The 24,922-nt window shown below is 45.3% G+C and overlaps 1 protein-coding gene across 3 annotated transcripts in view; it reads right to left on the minus strand.

The window, feature by feature from the left end:
- Positions 1-24,922, minus strand: part of LOC310835941 (fragile X messenger ribonucleoprotein 1-like) — a 217,997-nt gene that overhangs the window by 7,506 nt on the left and 185,569 nt on the right. The gene's annotated exons all lie outside the window — the stretch shown is intronic.

The following is a 24,922-nucleotide window of genomic DNA, read 5'->3' on the forward strand; positions in this document are numbered from 1 at the left end:
TGAGATGAACATAAGCTGATGATATCACCTGAGGTACCAGCTTGAATTCTCCAACCAGAGGAGAAAGAACGTGTCTAATGGGCAGTGTCAATCTCAGTAACAATACTCAAAAATGTTTTGACATCTGTGAAAAAAGCTTCCCCTGTAACATGAAGCTTTTCACACCTTTGTGCCCTGGGTAGAACTTGTCTCAACCTAAGAGCCTGTGCAGTGCCTGCCATCATGTCAGGCTGCCAGAATAGGCTTCCTGACCATTGCCTGATGCTGTAAATCAGAAGTCGGCACAAGACTTGTAGGCAATTAACTTTTATTGCTTCACACCCAGAGAGCCAGGACACAAGTCTCTCTCAGCAGTCTTCCACTGTGAATCAGCTCTACTTAATCAATCTGCTCTTTTTTCTACCCTCTGTTCTTGAGCTGAGAAAGGGGAAAAGAACCAGGAAGAGGACTGTCTTGCCGAGCAGGAGATGCAGCCTCTGCACTCTCCCTATCAGAGTCTGTGCCTACATTGAGCCTCTCCCCTTCACCCCCACTCTCTGGCTCTAATGTTTCCCTGCTGGTTTCACCTGTTGATGGTTCCTCCCTGTCCCACCAGTCTGAACCAGGTTCAAAATCTCCTTCCAATGTCACCCTCAGGCATCTCCTGTGCAACTGGCTGCCAGCACTCTTCCTCATCCACCCAGTCCGTGACACATCATCCCCCTTGAACTGTAGTTCAAAGGGACATAATGGACTACAGGGAGACTCAAAGATTTCTCTTTCCTCTTATGTAATAAAGAAAAAAAATATTATTATATTTGATTCTATTAGATACCTTTTCATAACTTTCCACGCGGACTATCTGTCAAAGAAAAGAATACAGTGGTACCTCGGGTTACAGACGCTTCAGGTTACAAACACTTTGGGTTACAGACTCTGCTAACCTGGAAGTAGAGCCTCGGATTAAGAACTTTGCTTCAGGATGAGAACAGAGATCACGCAGCAGTGGGAGGCCCCATTAGCTAAAGTGGTACCTCAGGTTAAGAACAGTTTCAGGTTAAGAACGGACCTTCGGAACAAATTAAGTTCTTAACCTGAGGAACCACTGTAAAGAAAAGTTTATCTTGTATTTAAAGCATATATATAATTCAATAGCGAAGTGTCAAGATATATGGAGAGTAGTGTCTGAACTTGTGCAGGGCTTAGCCTAATCACACATACTGAACAGTAGAAACTAAGTTCTACTTCCAGGTCGGCGCGAATGGCGGACGGACAGTGGGTTTGACAGCTCCGTCAAGCCCAGCATTGCAGAGGTCCATGGGGGAAGCGTCAAGGTGAGGCGTGTTGAAAATTCCATTCCTCCCGTGCTGCAGATGTGTGGTATTGTTACATGTCACATGTCTGTTTACAGAGACAGATTGAAATCCCGGAATCTCTGTTCTGCTTTCTGCTCCTGGATTCATTACAGTTCATTTGATAGCATAGCTTCACAGCTGGTTGTCTTACCCACTGCCGATCTGACAGCGCAACATGTATGTGTGGTTCTCCAAAATGAGGATGATCGCCGAAAAGCTGCAGGTTGTGTTCAGGGGAGGTTGACTGCCTTGTCACCCCAACCAATGATGCAGTCACTAGATGGCGCCAAAGCTCTGAAAGCAGTGAGGTGTTTCTCTTGAGGCAGAATGGGGCACATGCAGAGGGATTGCAGACAACGCCCAAAGGCCAAAGAGGAAACTGGCAAAGGCTGTAAAGGCTCAAAGAGCAAGAGCAAGAGCTCTGGCAAGCCTAAACCTGCGTAACACAAGGCTTTGGTTACACACTGTTCCAGTCCAACAGTCTAGGAAGCTTTCATCATAGATTTTGGGGTGACACGCCATCTTTGCAGAGACCAACATTTGTTTGTCACATTTACGCCACAGAAGGGAACTGTGCACCAGGCAGACGGTCAGTCGTTGCATTCGGAAGGCATCGGAACTGTCTTGCATCCAAGTTGGTGGACCACAATTCACAACGTGCTTTTTGTTCCAGATTTGGCGGACAATTTACTGAGCGTCTCTCAGCTGACAGTGCAAGACTTTACTGTTAAGTTCAGTAAACAGAAATGCACCATCAGGAACAACGGAAAGGACATTTTATATGCTGACTGTGTTAATGGCTTGTTCTTGTTGTCTTATTCTTATGAAGATGCTGTTGGTGTTGATATGCAAAATAGTGAGACATATCATGCTGTGTCTACTAACAAAATTTTACATGCAGGTTGTATCCACGAACACCACAGAGGACTGGGTCATCTGATGTCTGATCTGGTCCAGGGGGTGTCTATTAAACCCTGCAAATTTCACATGAAATGTAAATCATGTGCAGAACACAAGGTCAGAGTTGCTCCAAAGGGTAAGGTATCTGGCAGGGAAGCCAAGGAGTCCTACCAGATTGTGCACGCAGACCTTGTTGGTCCACTAAAGCCATCATTAGGCAAGGCAGAATTTTTCATGGTACTGATAGATCAGTTTTCCAGATATTCATATTTTCATGCTTAAGCAGAAGTCAGAAGCATTTCCTAGATTCCAGGAATTCTGTGCTTGGCTGCAGAATGTTCACAAAAGACAGGTGGGTTGTCTTTTCACTGACCGGGGCAGGGAGTTCTGTTCTCAGCCGTTTGAGGCTTTTCTAGCTGAGAAGGGAATCCAGCATGATGTTGCCAATCCCAGAGCACCATGACAGAATGGTCTCTGTGAAAGGGTAAATCAGACTTCCCTACAGGGCATGATGCAAATTTGCCTGATTCATATTGGGCTGAATCTCTGAACTGTTTCACATATGTGTATAACAGAATTTCTTCACCAATAGGATGCACTCCCTATGAGAAGCTGTTTGGTAAGAAACCATTTGTTAAGCTCCTGAGAATTTTTGGTTCTGACATGTGGGTTCACACTCCTCAGAGCAGCAAGCTCAGCAAACGTGGTTTGCATGGTATTTTTATGGGATACGAGAAAGGTGCATACAGAGTGCTAATGTCTGACATGAAGACGGTAAGATTCACCAGAAGTGTTCAGTACAATGCAAAGTGGGGAGACAATGCGGGAATCTTCCAAAGTCACCCTGATGCTGATCAGGGTGAAGAATCTGATGATGACACAGGTTCAATTGCCAGTTCAGGGGGAGGTGGTAGTGCTGCTGCTGACAGTGACAGTGAATCTGACACGGCAGACTACAAAAGTGCGAAAGCCTCTCTCAGACCGTCTGAAGGGTCTGACACTGAATTGGAGGAACCCCTGTTCACCATAGGCCACCATTCTCCTAAAGAGAAGCCTAGCATGGAAGACTTGCATATAGTACACAACAAAGGGTAAACAACCCAAAAGGTATGATGAGGAGTTTGCTAAAACAGCCAAAGCAGATACAGCTGTTGTTAGTAACTCAGAGAAGGTTTGGGAACCTTCAAGCTTCCAAGAGGTCCAGAGTTTAACCTCAGAGGATGCTGAGCCATGGTTAAATGCCATGAAGGCTGAACTTGATTCCTTAAGAGAGGAACAAAACATGGGAACTAGTTCCATTGGTACCAGGGATGAAGCTGGTTGATAGCAAATGGGTCTTTAAGGCCAAGACAGACCAGAATGGCACAAAGCCAGATTGGTCACCCGAGGTTTTACACAGGTACCAGGTCAAGACTATCATGAGACCTACTCACCCACCGTCAAGTATGAGTACATTGGGCTTATGCTCAAAATTGCTGCAGAGAAGAAACTAAACGTTTTGCATCACAATGTGAACACAGCATTTTTGTAGAGACCTGGATGAATTAATTTATATACTTCCACCTTATGGAGTACGGGTAAAGGAGGGATTGGTTTGTGCTCTTAAGAAATCCCTGTATGGTCTCACACAGAGTGCCCGGTGTTGGAACTCTAAACTAACAGAGACATTGTTTTCTCTAGGTTTTCACCAAGGCAAAGCAGATCCATGTGTGTTTGTCAAAGAGGAGGGGCAAAACAAACTGTATTATGTATGTTTTGTTGATGATCTTCTTTTCTTTTGGAAAGATCAGGCGTTATACAATGGCACCCTAGCTCAACTGAAGTAGCATTTTGACATGAAGGATATTGGTGAGGTAACCAACTATCTCTCTCTGGAGTTGGATAGAAACCAGGGAGCTGATATCATGGTACACCAATCACAGAAAATTGCTGATGTATTAACCAAACTGAACTTGGTTGATGCAAACCCTGTGGATACACCAATGGTGACAGGTTTTCAGTTAGATGATACTGATGAAGCATTTTCTGATGTTACACTGTACAGATATGTTCTAGGTAAGCTAAATTTTATTGCCAGGTGTTCAAGACCTGATTTTGCTGTCAGCACCAATTTGCTGAGCAGACACGCCAACAATCCTACGGTTAAGGACTGGAAAGCACTGAAGCGCATAGCATGCTACCTGAAGGGTACCATGCACTACAGACTGAAATGCACTAATCAGAAGTCTGGAGGTCTTGTGACATCACAGATGGCAAAAGCACTTCCGGGGTATGCTACATGTACAACCAGTGTCTGTTTGACTGGTCGTGCAAGAAGGAGACAACAGTGAGCTTAAGTTCTTGTGAAGCTGAACTTAATGCACTGTCATATTCACTTTTGGATTGTGAATGGTTGTTGCAACTGTTTGAGGACATGAGGGTTCATGTAAGATGTCCCATACAGGTTTACCAAGACAACAGGTTGTGTCTGTTTTTGCTAACATCTGAGGGATGTAAGCAAAGAACCAAGTACTTGCAGATAAAATTACATTGTGCAAGAGAGTGTATCCAGAAAGGACTCATTCAGGTGTCCTACATGCCAGGAAAGGAAATTCCTGCAGATCTGTTGTCAAAAGTTGTTGACATGGAACAACTTCAGGTTTATGTACAGCAGTTGCAGTTAGGCTGAAATACTGAAGCGGGTTACATGAAATGGGGGAGAATGTTGAGAATTCCATTCCTCCCATGCTGCAGATGTGTGGGATTGTTACACGTCACATGTCTGTTTACATTCCAGCACTGATTATTGGAATCTTGTGAGTGGAAAGGGAGATATGCTGTTTCCGCTCTGCATAGCTATTGCTTTTGCAGTTCTTTCTCCGAGGAAGACAGAGAGAGAAGCCATGTTTTTCTTTGTTCTATTCTGTTTGATTTAATTTGCAATAAATTAGGCTTAGAATGTTACTCCTTAAGGCTAAGCTTCTGTTTGAACTCTGCTAGTCGTGTGCTCATGTCCTTGGATATGGGTCACATCAGCATGAAGGGAGACCAGAGAATCCCAGGTGACGCTACATTGGGGGGGGGGGAGGCACCAGCCTCGGCGTTATCACCCAAAAAGCCTCAAAGGAAAGTTTGAGGTGTCTAGCGGTCCTGCGGATCGCATCGGCAGCTCGGGCTCCGGTCTCTGCCTCTGCTCTGAAAGGAGGGGGGGGGGAAGCTGAGGAAAAGCCGGCGATTTAGGCTCCAGCGCGGCTCTGCAGAGCAAAGTCTCTGAACCAGCCATCAACACCTACCATTCCAATTCAAGCTGATTAGCAAGGTGAGAAGGAAATTAATTGTTAATTACTAATTCGGCAAAACAGGATAAAAAGGAAGTCCACTCCTGTTTCTGGGTATTTAAACTGCATGAAAAACTTTACAAGTGAAAAAGTTGCAGACTAGCCTTGAAAGTTAAAACAGCTAATGGCTGACAAGGACAAAGGATTTTACAAAGCTCTTTAAATACCAATCTGGATACTTTACAGACCTTTAAAATGTTTGTTAACTTGAACTTGAACAATAGACCTGAACTTGAAAGTGCATTTGAACTTGACACAGACTCTGTAATATATTAATATTGAACTTGGAGAAAGAGACACTTCCATCAATTTGGAAGGGTGTTAATACCCTCTTGAAGAAATTGGAGATCCTGGGGTCAACACCATGTCAACTTTTAATAAGCAAGACTGGATTACACATTAAATTCTGTCAAAACTTCTTTCAATTATTTTGGAACTACAATTATATGGGAACACTGATCTATATTTCTACTGGATATTGAACTATCTATGAAGGGAACTGAATCACCTGCTCCTCTTTTTATTTTATTTTATTTTTAAGCTTTTAAACCAAGTGGATTTGAAAGAACCTACGGTTTGGACTATTTTACTTTTCTTTCTCCATCTATACTGCGTAAAAAATGGTTATGTACTGTCACTTACTCAGCTATCACTCTTTTTGATACAACATAAGTACTACTAAGTACTAATACCTATATTGCATTAAGCTTTTCCAACTTATACCCTTACATTTTAGATTAAGATAAAGTACAAGTGTATGAATGTTTTATAGTATGAACTGAAGTGAAACAGAGTATGTTTTAGGCTCAGTGAAGTGATCTTGACAAGGCCTGATAAGGCCAAGCAGCATGGCACTTGGTGGGGAAGCTATGCTGTGTTTGTCTAGCTGTAAAAACAAGTCAGCCAAGGCTGGGAAATGGCTGCTGTAAAGTAAAAGAGCAGATACGGCAATGAAAAAAGTACCAACGCCAACACCAGGCAGAAAACCCTCCGTCCAGGAAGACACAAGATCTGAACTGGAAGATCTTTTTGCAGAATTTAAAAGGGAGATTAGTAGTGATTTTTAAAAGACTGTAAATTCATTAGCTACACACACTGAAAAAAAATCCAAAACAATGTTAGAAATGAAGGGACAAATGAAGGAATTAAATGCTAGAACCACCAAGGTAGAAACAGGATTAAAAGGGATGGAGGAGAGAACCAAACATACACAGGAGGAGATGAAAGGGTGAAAAGGGAACAGGAAAAACTGAAGGTAGAGGTGCAAGGAGTCTATGTAACTCAGGAAATGATGTGGGATGCTATGGCTGTAGCAGAAATGAAGCAGAAGGAACTGGTGGTCTGCCTAAGAAATGTGCCAGAAGAAGGTGAGCAGGACTTAAAAGAATACTTGAGGCTTTAGCAACATGGCTGGAACTGGATAAATAAATCCTGGACAACTCTGTGGACAAGATCTATAGAATTAAATCTAAAATGCTGCAGATGAGGAAAATGCCAGGAGACTGCCTGGTATTTTTGAATTCAGAAGCTATTAAAGATAGAATGTTCCAGACCAACAACAACAATATTTTTTATTTATATCCCGCCCTCCTTGGCCAAGGCCGGACTCAGGGTGGCTAACACCAAATATATAATACATTAAAAACACAAAATCAAACAACTGATTAAAACACAGCTCAAAATCACAGTAAAATCAAAAAGTGGACAACCCACAAATCACAGCCATGAAGGTAAGAATATTAAATATTCGTCAGGCCCGGTCACCTGTGCTGGTCCCATATGGGCTGATAGAAAGGGCCAAGGGGGCCACTTACATACAGGGTTTCATGGAAAGAAGGGGGTCAGACTGGGCCTGGACCAAAGGCCTGGCAGAACAGCTCCTCCTTGCAGGCCCTGCGGAAAGATGTCAAATCTCACAGAGCCCTGGTCTCTTGTGACAGAGTGTTCCACCAGGCCAGTGCCAGGGCTAAAAAGGCCCTGGTCCTGGTCGAGGCCAGTCTAACCTCCTTGAGACCCGGGACCTCTAAAGTCTTGTTATTTGCAGGCCATAAGGTCCTCTGTGGGGCATACCAGGAGAGGCAGTCCCGTAGGTACGAGGGTCCTAGGCCGTATAGGGCTTTAAAGGTTAAAACCAGCACTTTAAACCTGACCCTGTACTCCACCGAGAGCCAGTGCAGCTGGTATAACACTGGATGAATGTGGTCCAGCAGTGAAGACCTCGTAAGGAGCCTCACCACGGCATTCTGCACCCGCTGGAGTTTCTGGGTGAGCTTCAAGGGCAGCCCCACGTAGAGCGAATTACAATAATTGAGCCTGGAGGTGACCATCGCATGGAACATTGTGGCAAGATCAGGGCGAGAAAGGTAAGGGACCAACTGCTTAGCACGGCGGACGTGGAAAAATGCCACCTTTGCTACAGCTGCAACCTGCGCCTCCATAGAAAGGGAGGCGTTGAAGGTTACACCCAAACTCCTAACAGAGGGCGCTGGTACTAATTGAGCCCCCACAAGGGATGGGAGTTAGGCCCCCCAACCCCATGTCATCCCGACCCAGCCAGAGGACCTCTGTCTTCGAAGGATTTAACTTCAGTCGGCTCCCACGTAGCCATCCAGCCACAGCTTCCAAGCATCTGGTCAGTGTGTCTGGGGCCGAGTCAGGATGGCCGTCCATCAACAGATACAGTTGGGTGTCATCAGCATACTGATGACAACCCAGCCTGAAATTCTGGACAAGCTGGGCAAGGGGGCGCATAAAGATGTTAAAAATCATCGGGGAGAGGATTGCGCTCTGCGGCACTCCACACACCAAAGGGTGTCGTGATAACAACTCCTCCCCTAGCAGCACCCTCTGTCCCCGACCTGAGATAAAAGAGTGCAGCCATTGTAGGCTGTGCCCTGAAACCCCACGTCAGCAAGGCGGTGGTCCAAATGTTCATGGAGGACCATGTCAAAGGCTGTTGACAGATCTAAAAGAATCAGCAGTCCCGACCCGCCTCAATCCAGCTGCCTACGAAGATTGTCTGTTAGGGTGACCAGAGCCGCCTTGTTCCCATAACCAGGGCGAAAGCCAGACTGAAATGTGTCCAAAGCCAATGTTTCATCCAGAAACCTATCAAGCTGTTCAGCAACCGCTCTCTCAATTACCTTACCCAGGTATGAAAGGTTCGAAACCAGGTGGTATTTGCATAGCTCTTAAAGATGTTTTCTTTAAGAGCGGACACACCACTGCCTCCTTCAACTCCCCTGGGACAAACTGATGATATCACCCACAGGGATCTGCACCTCGTCTGGACACGCTCTAATCAGCCAAGATGGGTATAGTCAAGGAGGCAGGTGGTGGGCCTTCCAGCTCAGAGGAGTCTATCCACATCGGCTGGGAGTATCCGATCAAAGTGGTTCAATATTGGACCCAACAACAGTTCTGTTATTGTATCCAAATTGGCAGGGAGGTCACAGCAGAGAAGCAAGTCTTTTTCCGCAAAAAAGCTCGCCAATGCCTCATAGCTATGTGTCAGATTAGTATTTAAATTTTGTTGTCCCTCTGGGGACATTAACGACCTAATTATTCTAGTGAGCTAGTGGATGCAATGGAAGCTGAGAAGTAAGTCTTCTTAGCAGCTTTCACTGCCATCTCATAGGCTTTCATAAGTATCTTTTAAGATGTTCTTGAGGCTCCGTCACGAGCACGCTGCCATACTCACTCTAGACGTCTGAGGTCCAGCTTCACTTTTTGGAGCTCATCGGTAAACCAAGGGGCTCGGTTTTGACGGGGTCAAAGGGGTGTCTAGGTGTGATCTCACTGATGGTCGCCAAGAGTCGGTTATTCCAGCTCTTGACAAGCTCATCTAATGAGCCGTCAGGGGGAGCAAGGTCCCGCAAAGCCTGACGGAATCCATCAGGATCCATCAGCCTCTGCGGGCAAACCCAAATAGGCTCGCCACCCAAGCGGGGGTGGGGTGGGGAGTCAATCCTGGCTTTCAGAGCGTAGTGATCAGACCATGGCACCTCCACAGGGGAGGCCATGATCATATCTATACCTGTGCCGAAGATCAAATCCAGCGTGTGGCCTGCTTGGTGTGTGGAGCCCGAAACAAACTGGGAGAGTCCTAATGTCGCCATGGAAGACACCAGGTCCAGAGCCCGTGAGGAGGGGGTGCCATCAGCATGGACGTTGAAGTCCCCTCAAACCAATAGGTTAGGGAACTCCAAGACCCAGCCTACCACCACCTCAAGCAGTCATTAAAAAAAAAAAATTAAATATTTTTTCAATACAAACAACAACCGCAAAAGACACATACAACAAAAACCATAACAACACTAATAACACAATTTGACAATTCAGATTTGAATACACTCATATACCTTTTTAACATTTTCCCACCTTTCTCTCCTCCCCCTACTTCCCACCACTATCCACCTTATCGCTTAAATATTCCTTCCAGATTTCTTCATATTTATCCTTTCTTAATTTGCGACAACATGCAATTCATTCCTATGGAGCTATTCAGTGGACTCTGAATATTATTTTCTGTTGAATAAGTCTCCATAGAGGCTATTTCTGTTGATTTTATACTTGACATTTGTTATCTGTACCCCTAACTCTTCACTCCATTTTTGTCTATCATATTCTAAATCATATTTCTTCCTGTTGAGTAGGGTTGGATATAGCGCAAGTGTAGAGTTTCTTGTTTTTGTTGCAGAGATTAAATCTTGTAGCAGCATGGGTGTTCCCGATGCTGCTATAGCATCAGGGCCAAACTGCCTTTCCAACATATGTTTCAATTGGATGTATTGCCATTGTGTTTCACTGGTTAATCCATACTTTACTTGCAAAGTCTTATATTCCACAAATTTGTAATTTTCATCAATTAATTGATTCAACGTCAAAATACCTTTTTCCATCCAATTTTGCCAAATTATTACTTGATTTCCAATTTTTAATTTTGGGTTGGCCCATATTGTTAATTTCTCATGCTGATAGGGATCATCCTTATTATTTTTATTTATATTCAACCAAATTTTTATAGGTGCTTTAATAGTCTCCAGGATAATAGGATATTTCATAAAATTGGAGGCGAGTTTAGTCCACCCTACAAGAGATTCAAAGAAACTATATTCCAGAGTAGCCCAATTGAGATTCCTGCTAGCTCTCCAATCACTAGTCTTACTCAGAAGGTAGGCCTGGTGATATAGTTCCAGATTTGGGAGACCAAAGTCACCTTCCTTAGTTGGAAGTTGCATTTTATGTAGTGATATTTTTGTACCCCACAGGCATGATCTACATAGCTGATTTATTTTTTGGAAGTAACATTTGGGAATATGTATTGGTAATCCCCTAAAGGTGTATAAAAGCTTTGGAACCACATTCCTTTTGAGTACATTAACCTTTCCCCAAAAGGAGAGGTTTAGAGGTCCCCACCTTTCAATATCCAAAGAAATCTCATTTATAATTTGATTCAAATTTAATTTTACAATTTGGTCTATATCATTATACCCAAGTATTTAATAAAGTCTTTGCACATCCAAAATTGATGGTTTCTATACAATGTAGCCCTTGGCCCAATTGGTAAAATCTCTGATTTTGTCCAATTTATAGAATATCCCGATATTCTGCCAAAGGTTTTTATTTCCTCCATAGTTTTTGGAATTGTATCTTCTGGTTTTGAAATAAATAAAAGGATATCATCTGCAAATAATACCATTTTGTAATTATCTTTGTTGTGTTTTACACCCTTGATATGCTCATCCTGAATTATTGCTTGTCAGGGTTTCAGGGACAGAGAGCGAGGGGGAGGGGTCCCAGGGCGACGAGGAAGAGGACGACGATGACCCGAGGTTGTCAGTGAGTCCGTCAAGTGAATCCGAGGATTCCCAAAAGGGAGCCCCCCTGGTCAGGCCAAGGGGCAGTAGAGAGGGAAGCAGTCAGAAGCAGGGGAACGAAGAGGGAATCCCCAGTGGGGGTTGGAGATCGGGACCGGCCTCTCCGTCGGAACGGAGTGAAGGGGGTGGAGTTGCCAGTGTGTCAGAAAGAGCAGAACAGGGAGCAGAGAGGGGAAGGAGTTCGGAGCAGAACGTCCTGCCGGAAGGGGAGGAGTGTAGTACCGAGAGTAGCGTAACGGTCGAAAGGAAGGTCAGAGGCAACGTACGCGCGCCAAGTTCAAATGTGGAGGCGCGCGGAAATGAGGAGAGCCCTGAGGAGGAGCCTGGTCCCAAAGCACGAAGGAGGGGGGAGCAGGCGTCAGAAGACTCAGCCTCGGGGGAGTCCCGAAGGGAGGGAGCACAGGGGGGCAGGAAGACCCTGCGGAAAAGGAAGGAGAGGAAAAGGTGGAGCAGTACAAGCCTCTTAAGCTGGTGCAGGGGCAGGACTGACTCAGAGGGGACTTCTAACATCTAAGGGTAACAGATGCTGAGCCACGGAGCTTGGATGTAACGACAACAATGTTCTTCAATAAAACCTTTTGTATATAACTTGGGCTAGATTTTGGTCTCTTGTGAGCTGGGACCTCGGGTGGCTCTGACAGTAAGTCCCCTCCCAAAGAACGCAAAATTTTTTTTTTGCAAAGCTCACAAACGGTGACAGCCATGAGTGCGGAGGATCAGCTGACAGCACTGCGAACTACAGTTTCCGAACTCACCGCTGCAGTCCTTGCGTCTCAGAAGAAGCATGACGAAATGGAGAAGCGCTGCCAGGACCTGCAAACAAGGTGGGAGCGTGCAAACAGGGAAGGGTTCCCAGGGTCCAGATCAGAGGGCATTGGACTTGGAAGGCGGGGGGGCAGCCTAGTCACCCACTTCGATGGGAACCTGAAGCACTACCCCAGTTTCAGAGCAGACGTTTTGTATGCATTACACTTGCTTCGTCATGACTTTAAAGATGAGGAGGAGAAAGTGGGGTTTATTGTTTCTCACTTGCATGGGCCGGCCAGAGACTGGTTGCGCAATTTGTGGCGTGAAGATGGCCCTGCCCGCCGCGATTCTGATGAATTCATTAAAGCGATGGATGCCTGCTTCCAGTCAACCGTAGATTTGGATCTTGCACGCAGGGAGATATTTGGACTGCGGCAAGGCAAAGCCACTGTGCGTCAGTACCATTCCAGATTTTTTGCTTTACTGACTGCGTTACGCTGGGAGAAAGACTGCACACCTGTGAGGGATTTGTTCTGGGAGGGTCTCAGCGGTCCCATAAAGGACGAACTTGCCAGGGGAGACAGACCTCAGACCCTGGAGGAGGTGGTGCAGAGGGCTCTGGCGATTGGGATACGTCACGAGGGACGTCCTTGGCACAATGAGGAAGAACGTCAGGTGCGTCCACCAGCGAGGACGTCTTCTTTCATCCCCAGGGAGTTCAGTCAGTCACATCCCTCGCCGCTGGGGAGGCAGGGGGAGGAGCCGATGGAACTTGGTGGTGCTAAGGCTCAAGCAACAGCCAGAGCCCCAGTTTCCGGTGCAGTAAAGGCGAAGCCTCCTAGAGGGACCAGGAAGTGTTACATCTGCGACAGTGCACTGCACATGGCGAAAGAGTGCCCCCAGAGGCTCCAGAAACACACTGCAGCTTTAGCGACGGTAGCTGCAGAAGTGATCCAGGAAGAGGAACCTCAGGGAAACGACAATGCCTGGCTGCAAGCAGAATTGCTGGGGCTCAGCCAGGCGAATCTGTAGAACAGTCCCCAGCGTCTTTGCAACCCACAGACCCTTTACCACCCAAGCCAGCGGTGCAGCTCACTGCAACACTTCAGTTGCCAAATGGGACCACCCTAGAAGTGCCCCTCACGATCGATTCGGGGAGCAACGCCGATTTCGTGGGGATGCAATTCGTCAAGCAGCATCGCATAGCGCTTCTGCCCGCCACAACGCCTCTGAACGTAGTCACGGTGGATGGCAGGAAATTGCTAGGAGGGCAAGTTGTGCAACAGACACCTCCCATGGTGATGCGGATAGGAGATCACCGAGAAGTCATTAGCTTCAATGTCACCCAACTGTCTGACACGCCTATAGTATTAGGCATGAGTTGGCTGGAGAGACACAGTCCTGCTGTAGCGTGGTACCAACGCCAGATCACCTTTTGCTCATCGTACTGTGCTCAAAATTGCATCCAGTCCTGCCAGGAGGAGGGGGCTGAGCACCAGCTGCGACTTGGCATGGTGCAGGCAGTACCTAGCAAGTACAAAGGGTTCCTGGAGGTTTTCTGCGAGAAGGAAGCTGACGAGTTGCCGCCCCACAGACCTTATGAGTGTGCCATCGACCTGGTGCCGGGGGCGCAGTTGCCGACTGCAAAACTGTATTCCATGTCTGAGGACGAGATGCAAGAGCTCAGGGAGTTCATAGAGCACAATTTGAAGCGTGGATTCATCCGGGAATCGAAAGCAGTGGGGGGCAGTCCTGTGTTCTTTGTAAAGAAGAAGGACACGCCCCAAAAAAGACTCATTGTGGATTATAGGTTCATAAACAGTATGACCAAGCCCAAGGCCTTCCCCATGCCCAAGATAGATGATCTCCTAGCAACCGTGAGGAAGGGGAAGATCTTCACCAAATTGGATCTGCGTGGAGCGTATAACCTCATACGCATCCGGGAGGGCGATGAGTGGAAAACGGCCATGTTCACGCCTCTGGGCACGTATGAATACAGAGTTATGCCGTTTGGTCTCCAAAATGGATCTCACGTATTCCAAGCCTTTATGCATCACGTGCTAGCGGGACTCCTCTACAAGAAATGTGTGTGTTTCCTCGACGACATCCTGATCTTTTCGGAGACGGAAGAGGCCCACGAGAGGGACGTAAAGGAAGTCCTGCAAAGACTACGGGAGAACAGGCTCTACGCCAAGTTAGAGAAGTGCCAGTTTGATGTGACGGAGGTGGATTTCCTGGGCTACAAGCTGTCCGACAAGGGGCTGGCCATGGACAGCGTCAAGGTCCGCGCGGTGTTGGACTGGAAGAGCCCACGCAATCGGAAGGAAGTCCAGAGATTCGTCGGCTTCGCCAACTTCTACCGCAAATTCATCAGAGGTTTTGCAAAGGAGACAGCAGCGATCACGGACACTCTGAGTTCCAAGAAGAAGAGGTTCGTGTGGACGGAACAGGCGGAGCGCTCTTTTCGGAAGCTTAAAAGCCTTTTCGCCTCCGAGGAGCAGCTGCTGCACGTGGATCCAGGCAGGCCCATGCGAGTAGAGACCGACGCGTCAGACAGGGCGGTTGGAGCCGTGCTCCTGCAAGAAGATCCACATGGGAACTGGAGACCCGGTGCCTTTTACTCCCGAAAGCTCAGCAAGGCGGAGCAAAACTACACCATATGGGACAGAGAGCTGTTGGCCATTCACGCAGCGTTCAAAGCGTGGCGACACTTCCTCATAGGAGCCAAGCACACAGTACAGGTCCGCACGGATCACAAGAACCTAGAGTATTGGCGCACGGCGAAGCTCCAAAGCCAGACACATGCGCTGGGCGGAATTCTTCGCGGATTTCGACTTTCGGATAGAGTACATCCCCGGAGATTCCAACGTTATAGCCGATGCGCTATCCAGGAAACCGCAATATCTCGATGAAGCGACACCAGTAGCAGCCAGGCACATTTTCGCACCGCAGGCGTGGTCGTGCGCTGCCATCACAGTAGATCTGGACGCGGTGCGAGGCGCGTTGCAAGTGGATCAGTTCGCACAGTCCAAAATGGAGGAGTTGCGCAGAGGTGTGCAGAGTGGCGAAGATTTCCAACTACGCTACGGGCTGCTAACTCGCAAAGGTGCCCTCTACGTGCCAAGCGACGAGCTTCGCGCAAAGGTTCTGCAGCAGTTGCACGACGCCCCCAGTGCGGGCCACTTCGGCAAGGAGAAGACAATAGAACTGGTGGCAAGGGACTTTTGGTGGCCTCGGATGCGTGGAGAGGTAGCGGATTACGTCGCCAGGTGTGACACTTGTCAAAGGTCCAAGCCAGTACACCAGAAGCCAGCGGGGCTGTTGGAACCGCTGGAAACGCCACAGCAACCGTGGGAGAGGGTAGCCCTGGACTTCGTTACTGACCTGCCCAGCTCCAGAGGGAAGACGGCGGTACTGGTGGTTGTGGACCTGTTCACCAAGATGGCGCACTTCATTCCGTGCGCAAAGGTGGCGACGGCGGAACAGACTGCCAAACTCTTCATTGATCACGTGTTCAAGGTGCATGGGCTGCCGCAGTCCATCCTGTCCGACAGGGGGCGCCAGTTTGTTTCCAATTTTTGGCAGAAGCTTTTAGGTATCCTGAACGTCAAGATCAACCTTACGTCGGCGAGACACCCACAGACCAACGGCCAAGCTGAGAGGGTCAACGCGATCATGCAGCAGTACCTGAGGTGTTACGCCAATTAGCGACCCGCAGCTTGGGTGGACTACCTGCCGATGGCAGAGTTTGCCTATAACAACACGAAGCACGCGTCCACGGGGGTGACGCCGTTCTTCGCGAACAACGGTCGGCATCCCAGAACCTTCCCGGGGTTCGGGGCACCGAGAGAGGGGGTGCCGCAAGAAGCCGACCAGTTTGCAGCGGAGCTGCAGGAGGTGCACGAAGAGTTGCGGAGACATTTGGAGCTGGCCAAGCAAGCATATAAGGTGCAGGCAGACAAAAACAGGAGAGCGGGGGAGGAGATCCAGGTGGGGGACTGGGTGTGGTTAGCGGCCCAAGCGATGCCAGCCAAGTCGTTGGCCAAGAAGAAGCTAGGGCACAGGCAGTTAGGGCCGTACCAGGTGGAGGCTAAGATCAACCCTGTAGCCTTTCAACTAGCCCTCCCCGAAGGTTCCAGAGTGCATCCGGTATTTCACAGGTCGGTGCTCACCCCCTACAAGGCACCGCACAGGTTTCAGGAGTCTGAAACAGTCCCGCAACTACACACTAAGTCACAGGAGAGGGAGAGGGCGCCTAGGGCCGAGCCACTCAACGAGGTCACAGAAATCCTGTACTCGAGATGGGGGAAAGAGGGGGTAGAATACTTTCTAGCCACAGAGGGCACTCCAGCCAGTGCCAACGGTTGGGTGCCGGGCTACGCTTTAGACGAACCTCTTCTAAAAGACGAGTTCCATGCCCTTTTCCCACATAGACCCATGCCAGCCGAGTACTTTGATGACTGGCTCTTTACGCCCACACTCTCAGACAGTACTTTCCGGGGGTTTTCTTCAGCCGAGGAGAGAACGCCAGAATCTAGCCCGCCCAGGGGATCGTGCTCAGGGGTGGACACAGAACCCTCTTATTGGTGGGACGAGCAACCAGAGGAGGACTGGCGCAGGAAATGGCTGACGGGACCTTGGCCGGCAGCACCAGACGAGGTACCAATGGAAGAGGGAGAAGAGAACACTTTGGGTCAAGAACCCGAATTCGAACACTCATACACCGAACTGCAAGCAGAGGAAATGGAGGTACACAACCTGTATCCTGCATCCACCTCCGAAGAGCTGCAGCTCCTACAACCTGCACCCGATGGGTGGGAGGGGGGAAGGGGGGGCTTCGAGGGGGGGATGGATGTCAGGGTTTCAGGGACAGAGAGCGAGGGGGAGGGGTCCCAGGGCGACGAGGAAGAGGACGACGACGACCCGAGGTTGTCAGTGAGTCCGTCAAGTGAATCCGAGGATTCCCAAAAGGGAGCCCCCCTGGTCAGGCCAAGGGGCAGTAGAGAGGGAAGCAGTCAGAAGCAGGGGAACGAAGAGGGAATCCCCAGTGGGGGTTGGAGATCGGGACCGGCCTCTCCGTCGGAACGGAGTGAAGGGGGTGGAGTTGCCAGTGTGTCAGAAAGAGCAGAACAGGGAGCAGAGAGGGGAAGGAGTTCGGAGCAGAACGTCCTGCCGGAAGGGGAGGAGTGTAGTACCGAGAGTAGCGTAACGGTCGAAAGGAAGGTCAGAGGCAACGTACGCGCGCCAAGTTCAAATGTGGAGGCGCGCGGAAATGAGGAGAGCCCTGAGGAGGAGCCTGGTCCCAAAGCACGAAGGAGGGGGGAGCAGGCGTCAGAAGACTCAGCCTCGGGGGAGTCCCGAAGGGAGGGAGCACAGGGGGGCAGGAAGACCCTGCGGAAAAGGAAGGAGAGGAAAAGGTGGAGCAGTACAAGCCTCTTAAGCTGGTGCAGGGGCGGGACTGACTCAGAGGGGACTTCTAACATCTAAGGGTAACAGATGCTGAGCCACGGAGCTTGGATGTAACGACAACAATGTTCTTCAATAAAACCTTTTGTATATAACTTGGACTAGATTTTGGTCTCTTGTGAGCTGGGACCTTGGGTGGCTCTGACATTGCTCTTGTTAATGGTTCCAGGCAAAGATTAAATAATAACAGAGAAAGAGGACATCCTTGTCTTGTTCCTCGATTTAAACTAATCAAATTCGAAATTCTTCCATTTGTAACAATCCGTGACGTTGGGTTTTTATAAATCATTTTAATCCAATTACAGTATTCTATAGGGAAACCAAATTTACGTAACACAAACCCTATGCATTCTTTATATATTCTGTCCAAAGCCTTTTCTGCATCTAATGACAATATCGTAAACGCCTGTTCATCTTTGTTTAAATTTATCAAATCTATTGTTAATCTGATGTTATCTGTAGCTTGTCTTGTTTTTATAAAACCTGTTTGAGTAAAGTTTTGAACAACTTTCTGTAATTTTGCCGCCAAATTCATTATTGATACCTACTGATGAGTGATATCTACTGATGAGGTTGCTGCGATGTTATTTTCATTTCTTATTAAGGGTATTATTTGGTTCGCATTCTTTGGTTTTAGATGATTAGCTAGAATTTTTGTCAGTCTTTCTCCCTGTTCCCAATATATTTGTCTTAGACTTAGTAGGCTGAACTCAATTTTCTGAGCTAGTATACTATTCAGTTCTAATGTTAGTTGTTGTATTATTTCATATGTAACTGTAGATGGGTTATTTGCCATATCACCCCATAGTGTTTTTCAAGAAATTTTTAGATTATTTTCTTTTAATCTTTGCAGCTTGGCTTTGTTGGCAGAGAAGGATTTTTTCTTCCCTCTGATGTAAGCTTTATATCCTTCCCATTCCATCAGTCTTGATGTTAAAGATTTGGAGTTATTTTTAAAATATATTTGTGTTTCATGGGTTATATATTGAATCAAGTTTTTTTCATTTAATAATGCTATATTAAGATACCATCTCCTCATACCTTCCTGGGTTTTAGATAAATTATATTCCAGTATGACTGCTGAGTGATCAGCTATAATGGGAATATCAATGTCACATCGACTAGTAAAGGGATGTAATGATGCTGATGTTAGAAAAAAGTCAATTCTAGGCTGGGTTTTATAAATTTCTGCAAAATATGTATATGATTTTTCCTTAGGATGATGCAGTCTCCATGAATCCACTAAATTCCACTGTATCATATAGTTATTAACTGTCTCTCTAACCTTTGTCCTTTTTTCCCTGGCTACTCAGGTGGTATCCATCTGTGGATCTAAAATTTCATTAAAGTCTCCACCCATTATCAAGTGCTAAAAGTGTAATCTCTTAAAGCAGTTGTGAATAAACTTATGGTCATCAGTGTTTGAGGCATAGACATTTACTATTGCTATTTCTGTCCCTTCTGTTTTAATTACAATTATTAAGCATCGACCATCTTCCTCTCTTATTATATCTTGTATTTCATAAGGCCAGCCTTTCCTAAATAAAATTGTGACTCCCCTGGAGTTTGAGTTTGAGCCCCTTGTTCTGTCAAATGTGTTTCCTGTAATAGACCTATATCAGCCTTTAATGACTGGAGATATTTGAGTGTTAGGATTTGTTTTTTCTTTTCCTTTAACCCCTTGACATTCATACTTATAATTCTCATTATGGCTTTAATCTGTAAGTTTTATTGTCCTCTATTTTATCTTTAGCAAAATTGTTTGGAAGGCCTAATATAAACCAAATATACTAAAAATTACCAGCGCTCCAATCTGAGTCATATATTAACCATGCTTATATTTAACATATGGATTACAAAATATATGAATAATTAACATTCTTACATATCTATATATATATATGGCAGACTCTACCCGTTATGTCTATATACACACTGAAATTAACTTTAAGTATTTCCAATCAAATAATTATTATTTGTAAATATTCAAAGAAGGAAGTAGAGAGAAAGGTGGAAAGTAGTTCTATCAACAGTAAACAGGATTTTGAAAGGGTAGGCTCAAATATATACCAATAGCCAACAATTATTAATATAATATCAGCACTAACAGTAAGAAAAGAAAAAGAAAACTACTTAATACACTCAACAATAAAACAAAGATAAAGAACAAAAAAGAACAAAAAAAAGAAGGGGGAAAAACCAAATGCACGACTTCCGCTCTGTAGGAAACGCAAACATTCACCCCTTTGAACTCCTAGGTTCACATATATATAATAGTGGGGAGCTTTTAACTTGGCACATGAAGGAGCACTTTATATACATAAGAAAACAGCAGATATTACTTAGTTTGATACTTATTAAATGACAAATCAATATCTCCACGGACTTTCAGCTTTTATAGTGATATTTATTGTACCACCACCATTATTAAATTGCTAATATATCTGGGGTTTCATAGCTCTATACCAAGGAAACTTTGTTCAGGGGGTGAATCAACATGAGTCAGTGGTTCTACATGCAGGAAAGTCAAGTTGAAAGAGAGCTTCAAAATGGAGGGCGGCTGCCCTGCCCTGTTCCAAGTCAAGTAAGAGAGGAGGGGGGAAAGCCCCCTTACACTTCACCTTGGCTCTTTATTCACATTTATTGCTTGTAAATAGGATATCACATTGTCATGATTTTGAAAGCGGCGCAGTTCATTTATCTTTAGGCAGAAAGTAGCAGGGAATATTGTGAAATGCTGTATTTTTAATTCCCTTTCTAGCTTACGAGCAGGGGCAAATAGTCGTCTCTTTTCTGCCACCACTGGAGCATAGTCTGGGAAAATAGAAATTTTGTTTCCCCTCCATTCAAAGGGTTTAGCATTTCATTTTCACCGGAAATTTTTAAGGATATCATCTCACACCCTTAGCGCAAAAATTGCTTTCTTGGTTTTCAATGGGAAACTTTTAACACCATTTATCTCCATCCTTAAATCCAGTTGTTGTAGCTCCAACAGTTCCGTTAAACAGTTCACAGTATATTCAATTGCCTGAATTCCTTCAGGTGGGTGGTTTTTAAAACCTATAAGTTTAAGGTTGTTCCTTCTAAGTTCACATTCCAATTGGAGTAAGCATTTGTCGGTCTGGTTCTGAGCTGCAAATGAAATCTGTTGAATGGTTTCTTTAAATGTAAAGGTTCATCATTGTTCCACTTGATGTGTATGTCTTTAAGGGGCCAGAGCAAGGGCCAGAGCAAGATAATGAGACCCAGCTTTACAGCTGTGAAACATAGCAGGTGCTGCTGAGTTGTATTTGATTAAGGTGTGTCAGCATTTCGGTGTAGTATATAAGGAGCAGCACCTAGCTTTCTCATTACCCTGGGGGTTGGGTCTGGTTTGTTGTTAATGTATTTAGTGTATAAGGAGTTTTTGTTTTTGTAATTAAAACCTTGTTTAAGTTATTTTTGAGTCCCTTTCTTTTTAATGCATGGTCTCCCCAGCAAGCTCTCTGCAGCGCTACCATACTGCAAATAGCCAACATCTTTGGTTATGGGCCCAGCTGCTGAGTGGATGACTGCATATTTTTGGACTCTGAGAAAGGTTTGAAAACTCCTTCTCCTGTTAGTGTAGTTTTTGTGGGTCTGGAAGATTTCCAGAATGGTTGACCGGGTTCCTGAAGCTGAGAAGGCTCTGGTCTTCCCACAGCTAACAGATGAGAACTATAGTTTATGGTCTTTTTGGGTGGAGGCGCTTTTGACCTCTGGAGAAGTATGGACCTATGTAACTGATGACCCTCCTGACCCTGTAACTAATGCTTGGTCAAAAGGAGATGCAAAAGCCAGGGCGATAATTAATTTGGCAGTCAGCGACCAGCAAGTAGTCTATATAAGGAATAAGAAAACTGCCAAAGAAATGTGGGACAGTCTTGCAGCAGTGCATGTTAGAAAAGAGTCAGCGTCTGCATTGACGTTTTTCAAACAGCTGTACCAGACGAAGTTGCAGCCTGGTGGTGATTTGGCAGCACACTTGAGACATCTGGAGGCAATACGCTGCGAATTAATTCAAAGGGACATGGACATACCTGATATTCAGTATGTTTTTATCATTCTTTGTTCCCTTAACGAGGACTTTGATGGTATAGCTAGCCAGATATCTGCCGTTCCGCCAGCACAATTAACTGTGGAAGGGGTAACGGCAAGATTAATGGGCGAGTTGGACAGAAGGGAGGCTTGTGCCATAAGCACTCCTATTTCCAGAAGTAATGAGGAACGCCATATGCAAACTTGTGGTGATACAACTGCATTTAAAGCTGCAAAGCGTTGTTGGTTCTGCAATAAGCAAGGACATTTTGCAAAGGACTGCAGATCCAAAAGAAAGCAAAGTACTCCAAAGCCTGTTTCTGTTCGTCAATCACGGTCGTCAGCCCAGCAGCCGACATCGTACCGTAGAGACAGAAATGAGCCGCGAGCTTTTCACGCTCGGACTACAGATCGTAAAAGTATTAAAGGTGCCAAGTGGAAGTCTTTTATTGTAGACTCTGGAGCATCCCAGCACGTTTGCAATGATCGAAGCTTGTTTATTTCTTTCAAAGAGGAAATTGGTAATGTACATTTAGCCAATTCACAAGTCTTGCAGTCGCTTGGCAGGGGTACTGTTAAACTTGACTCTTTAAACATTACAATAGCGAACTGCATTTACTGCCCGTCAGTGGACAATTTATTATCAGTAAGGTGTTTTGCTCGTCAAGGCATAACTGTGCGTTTCCTAAAGTCAATGTGTGAGTTTTTCGATGGGAACAAACGTCTATTATATGCCCGGGAATCTGATGGTTTATATAGACTGTATTTTCGCATCTACTCCCAATTGCCTATAAACTGCAGAGCAGCACAGTCAAGCCAGGGGTTGAGGAATGTAAGGCCACATTCCGGGTGTGTCCATGAGGCACACAGAATTCTGGGACATCTGAATTTTGCTGATGTAATTAAGACGAAGAATATTGTTAATGGCCTCAACTTAAAACCATGTAAATTCTTTCTGCAATGTCTATCTTGTTGCAAGAATAAGATTAAGGTTGTACGCAAGGGTAGGTGCTCAGATAGGAAAGGAACTGAGCCATTTGAGCGTGTACATTGTGACTTAGTTGGGCCACTCCCACCATCCTTAGGAGGTTCTAAGTACTGGCTTACCCTGATAGACCAGTATAGTAGATATTGTTGGACTTATGCAATAGCTGAGAAGTCCCAAGCATTTGAGGAGTACAAAGTTTTTTGCAACTGGGTAAAAACGCACTTTAACAAACCTATTAAGAACCTGTTTTCTGACCGGGGCGGAGAATTTGTTTGAGGATTTTGAGAAATTCCTGGAAGCACAGGGGACTACTCATGAGTTATCTTGCCCCCGAAGTCCCTGGCAAAATGGGCTTGTTGAAGTTGTGCAGCGTGACCTACAGGCAGGGGTTAAAACGTATCTGCACGATGCTAATCTGCCCAAAGACTTTTGGGCTGAAGCGCTTAATGCGTTTTGTTATGTTAGAAATCGCAGTTACCATTCTAGTTTAGATGTCACCCCCTATGAGAAGCTGTTTAAAAAACGCCCTAATCTGAAATACCTACGCATTTGGGGTTCAGATGTAATTATGCATTATCCCGCTAAGCAGAAATTGGGTGAGCGTAGTGTTCAGGGAAAATTAATGGGCTACCAGCAGGGGGCGTACAGAATTTACATACCAGCAACTGGCAAATTTCATATTACCAGAAGCATGATACAAACAGTAAATTGGAATGGAGTTGCTGTTTTCCAAGATACTGACGGTATAGATAGTGCTGAGGAGGAAGAAGAGGAAGAAGCAGCAGCAGGAAATGGTGCTTCTGAATTAATGGAAAAAGACAAAAAGCCTGTTGAATCTGATTTGTTTGATGATTTAAAGTCACAGGCACCCGAGGGGAGGTTAGATTCTCTTGAGTTTCTGACCATGAGCTTAGCCAACAGGCATCTCTTCAATCTGACAATGATGATTTACAACCTGAAGCTAGTGGTTCACTTAGTCCCATTAAGTCTGAGGAGTCTGACTCTCCTTCCAGACTGAGACGTTCAGATAGAAAGAGACAGAAGCCACAACGTTTTGCAGATGAACATTTTAATATTGTGTATGCCAATAAGGCGGTTTTTGAGCCAAAAAGCTACAATGATGTTCAGAATTTACCTAAGCACCAAGCTGTAAATTGGTATAAAGCTATGAACTCTGAGATAGCTTCATTAAAAGAGCATAACACTTGGTCTCTTGTACCACAAACCCCAGATATGAGACTTATTGATTCAAAATGGGTTTATAGAGTTAAAATGAATGACAAAAATGAAGTTGTAAGGTACAAAGCAAGATTAGTTGCTAGGGGTTTTCAACAAATTCCAGGCGAAGATTATGATTTGTGTTATTCACCAAGTGTAAAATATGAAACAGTTAAGCTTTTGTTAAAAGATGCATCACAACGAGGGCATTCTGTTTATCACCTAGATATAAAAACCGCATATTTGTTTGCCGATTTTAAAAGAACAAATTTTTATGCGTGTTCCTGAAGGCATAGATGCTGCTGAAGGTTTGGTATGCAAATTAAATAAATCCCTTTATGGTCTGCACCAAAGTGGAAGGAATTGGCAACAAACTTTAGCAAAAGAATTGCTGGATATTGGCTTTTCACAAGGAAAGGCAGACAATTGTGTGTTTATAAAGGAAAGGGCAAACTCTGTAACAAAAATATGTGTGTATGTAGATGACGTGTTAATTTCTACAAAAACTAAACAGGAATATGAACAGGTAGTATCACAGTTACAGAAGAAATTTGATGTGGTGGAATTAGGCATAGCTAAAAATTACTTATCCATGCAAATTGAGAAAGGCAAAAATTGATCTTTTCTGGTTCATCAAACTGCAAAAATTGATGATCTTGTTGAAATGCTACATTTAGAAAATGCAAATAGGAAGGAAACGCCTATGGTGTGTGGTTTCACCTTTACAGGTAAAGATAAGCCATTTCCTAACAAAACGTTGTATCGTTCTGCTATAGGCAAGCTAAATTTCATTCAAAGAATCTCAAGACCAGATATAACTTATGCTTTTCACTTTCTGGCAAAATTTGTGGAAAAGCCTACTACACAATGTTTCTCTGCTCTTAAGAGAGTGGTAATGTACCTTAAACATACCAAACATTATAGGTTGCAGTTTACAACATGTATTGACAAAGGTTTTGAAATTTTCTGCGATGCATCTCATGCAGTGGAACAAAATAATTGCAGGGGTGTGTCTGG

Source organism: Podarcis gaigeae (assembly GCF_964106915.1).
Source record: "Podarcis gaigeae genome assembly, chromosome: W".
NCBI classification, from domain to species: Eukaryota; Metazoa; Chordata; class Lepidosauria; order Squamata; family Lacertidae; genus Podarcis; species Podarcis gaigeae.